This window comes from Coenobita brevimanus, unplaced genomic scaffold (assembly GCF_032717465.1).
Source record: "Coenobita brevimanus isolate Jiangsu-jjx unplaced genomic scaffold, ASM3271746v2 jjx.HiC_scaffold_3617, whole genome shotgun sequence".
NCBI lineage: Eukaryota > Metazoa > Arthropoda > Malacostraca > Decapoda > Coenobitidae > Coenobita > Coenobita brevimanus.
In genome coordinates, this window is record NW_027644660.1 from 8,695 (window position 1) to 12,521 (window position 3,827).

General features: G+C 40.4%; 1 non-coding gene across 1 annotated transcript; it reads left to right on the forward strand.

Annotated features, from left to right (window-relative positions):
* The first annotated feature begins 3,500 nt into the window (after window positions 1-3,500).
* On the forward strand, window positions 3,501-3,619 carry LOC145390215 (5S ribosomal RNA). The gene has a single exon (XR_013895592.1). It is a non-coding gene; the product is annotated as a 5S ribosomal RNA (ribosomal RNA).
* Window positions 3,620-3,827: the final 208 nt, after the last annotated feature.

Below are 3,827 nucleotides of genomic sequence, written 5' to 3' on the forward strand. Positions count from 1 at the left end.
AGGGAGTGAGGACAAACAGAATGATAAAGTTGAAGGAAGAATAGGTAGTACTACAGTGCAACCTCAAAAGTTTGCAAACCTCTAAAGTTCAATTTGCCATAATTTATGAAAAACGTCATTTTTATTTACCAAAACTAGCTCAGAAATAAGCAGAGACTATTAAAAAAAAAAATCCTAGCTACACCCATGTGGTACTGATGACCTCACCATAAAGTGTGTGGTCACCCATAATAATAATAATTTCCTTTCCTCCTCTTGGGTAAGCTCTTTTTTATTTGAGTCAATTATATCATATCCAAATTTGACCATAATTGTGGCTTCAAACAGGTGTCCTGGCATTACCAATTAGTACAGTGCTGGGAACAAAAATGATGCAGTATAAGAATGCAGTCACAAGTACTTAAGTGTGTGTGTTGTGAAATGACTGGTGATGGAAACTACCATGTATGACAAATTTGACAGTTCTCAGTGCTGTACCAACTGAAACCAGAGTAAATACTCATTGCAGGTGTTATCAAAGATAGCGGTGGTGTTAAACCTGACAGTGTATGACATTACAAAGCAGTGTGATAAGGTTTTTAAGTTTTTGAGTGGAATTATGGTAAATATTCCTTTATCACACAACACCATGCAACACCACTTGTCAGATGTCTATCTATCTATCTGTTGCCAGATGTCAACTGATTTTAATCAATTTTGACTGAAGCATGATTGTTGGTAGGCAGCAGTCTTAGTGTAATTCTAATAGATCATTTGCATCACTGTTAAACCACTGTGCAATCTATTTTTGAGCAGATATAAACCACCACCATCATCCATTTTTTCTCACACATACACACACACACACACACGTACTTAAGTATTTCATCACTGATATTGCAATATTTCTGGAAGATTATAGTAATGCAGACTGGCAGTAATTGTACGTATCATAAAATGTCATAAAATAAACTGTGTAATCAGTGCACAATGTGAAGTGTAGCATCACGTATGGGTTGGTTATATGGTTACCACCCAGCATTGTAAATGGTTTTCTGGCTAACAGAAAGCCATTAGGCATTTACTCAATGTAAAGCCACCTGAAAAGGAAGGAGTAATAAAAATTGACAGGAAAGATGTGAGAAATAGGGAGAGAGGAGGACAGAAACAAATATAATGATGGAGATAGTGGGCAGTGCTACATCAAGGAGTGGATGGTGGTTGCTGAAAGATGTAAATCTTCATGTTCAGTATTGTAGTTTTTACGTAAATAAATGAATGCATAATTACTGTCCCTTACAACTTACTGAGTGATGTTAAATATGAATACATCTGCAAAGTGTTTTAGAACAAGGGGACATACACAAGATGAGGAAAGGAAATGTGAAAGAAACACTCCATGGTTTGTAGCGATTATTGTACTGATCCTTGAGTTGAGAGATGAGAAATGGTAGTGTTAACAGTGGAAAATAGGATGCCTGAAGCCAGCTAGTTAGCCCAGACTACAATGCTTGGGTCAACAGCATGTCTAAACCATGAGAATTAAGACAGCCACAGAAATGCTTTATTTAAAGTTCAAATTTTTCAAAACTTCCAAAGGACACAAGAACTTCGAATTTAAGAGGTTGCACTGTATATCAAGTGAGTGGATGATCAGTCACCTACCACCTGCAGGACTAGTAACCAAGGAGACTCATGAAAGGAAGCCTTCTGTATCTGTAAAGTGTATTGCTATAGCACATTGATATGACTATGGTCCTTTCACCGCAAGAAGTCCGTTCAGGGTGGGGCCCACCTGGTGACTCACCTCTAGCGATGCTGCCAAATCAACCGTAGTACATGCCTCTCTCTTATTTCCCATCTATGTGCTATTTGAAATTGTTTTTTATATTCTGTATATAGTAAAGGAAGCTATATAGTACATTGAGTATCACTTTTTAGAATTATAACAACGATTTGAATGAATTCTAGGACACGTGGCAGTGCTTTTTTCCCATGTTGCCACGCCAAGATCGGCGAGGGACCCAGGGTCAGAGAGAGGATTAGGCCTACAGGGGAAACCTCTTAAAAATAAAATGTGCCTAGACTTTTACCTCATAGGTGGTGTGGAAAAAAGTTAAAAATAAATAATAAATATATACAATATATATATATATATATATATATATATATATATATATATATACATATATATATAGAGAGAGAGAGAAACAGGTGGGATGGGGGTAGGTAGGGATAATCCGATAATTGGTGGTCAAATTGGCAACGTCGCACTCGGGGAAAGTCCAACTTCTGCCACACCCTGAACGGACTTCTTGCTGCGAAAGGACCATAGTAGCTGTAACCAAGGAGACTGCCACCTCATGAAGGCAACGTTCTCCATTGTCTGTTAAATTTGTTATAGCATGTTATCAAACCTGAGAGATCCCTGTTCCCTTTTGTCTCAGTTGATGGCAGTGTGTAGTGTGATTGGAGGGTCGATACAACTAGTAACCAGGGGTGATGGTATCTAGGGCTGGTGGTGGTACTGTCAAAGCTGAGGGAGTGTGGCCATGTGTGGATTACCTCTAGGGTATGGGAAGGAATTGCGACTTGTTCAGTGTTGGTGAGAGGCTGTGTATGTGGTGTTAGAGGTAGACTGTGAAAAATGCTGACATGGTGTGTGCAGTGTGTGGAGGGGGAGCATATGGAGATTTCAGCATGAAAGGATTAATCTTGCTGTTGAGTGTGTAGAGTATTTTTTTTTTTCCTTTTTTTTTGAGGACATGCTATGTGCAGGAGGTGGAGCTGGTGTTAGCTGTGTGGCTAGGGTAAGGAGTGGCTGGAGGAAGTTCAGGGAGCTGTTGCCTCCTGACATTGAGAGGGCTCTCCCTCAGTGCTAAGGGATCTTTGTACTGTATGTGGCACGTGAGACCTGGGCAGTGAAGGATGAGGATGTTCATAGGCTTAAACATACAGTAATGACAATAATTAGATTTGTTTGTAGTGCATCCTTGAATGACAGGCCTTGGGAAGGGTGTTAGGACTGCAGTTGAAGAGTTGAGAAGAAGAATGGGACTTGAATGTATTGATGTAATGATGAGGAGGGGTAGGTTGAGATGGTATGGACATGTGGAGAGGATGGAGGGTGAGAGCTGTGATTGTTTAGGGTCGAGTTGTGAGAGGCAGACTAAAAAAAAGACCTGGGATGAAGTCAGAGTGAGACCTCAGGGCTACGGGACTGGACAGGGAGACTATTAGAGATCAAGTAGTATGGAGAGATGCCATTAGGTGACCAAGGCTAACTTATGCAGGCATGTTGAAGCCTTTGTAAGCGATAGGAAAATAAACAAAGTAACCAAGGAGACTGTCATATCTCATAGTTAAGGATCATCAAACAATGCAACCCCTCTCCCCCCCCCTGTCCATTTTTTTTTTAAATCAGTGCAACCCCTCTATCGATTTATTTATTTTTTCAAACAATGCAACCCCTATCCCCCCATTTATTTATTTATTTAATTTTTTTTTTTTTTTTTATTTTTTTTAACGGCCATACCACGTTGAGTACACCGCTTCCCGTCCGATCAGCGAAGTTAAGCAACGTTGGGTCTGGTTAGTACTTGGATGGGTGACCGCCTGGGAACACCAGATGCTGTTGGCATCCCTACGTGTCAAGTGGGGTTGGTGGAGGATTAGTGCCCCTCCCTGTAAAACAATTAACTCTAAGCCATTGGCCACCCCGTCTGGGATACATGGCGTCTGGCAATGAATGAATAAGTGTTTCTGTAAAGCTTAGTCAGGGTGCAGAATTTGCCATTACCAGTTGTATGGTGGGAATACTGTTAGTTTAGGCCATACCTGTGGCTAAA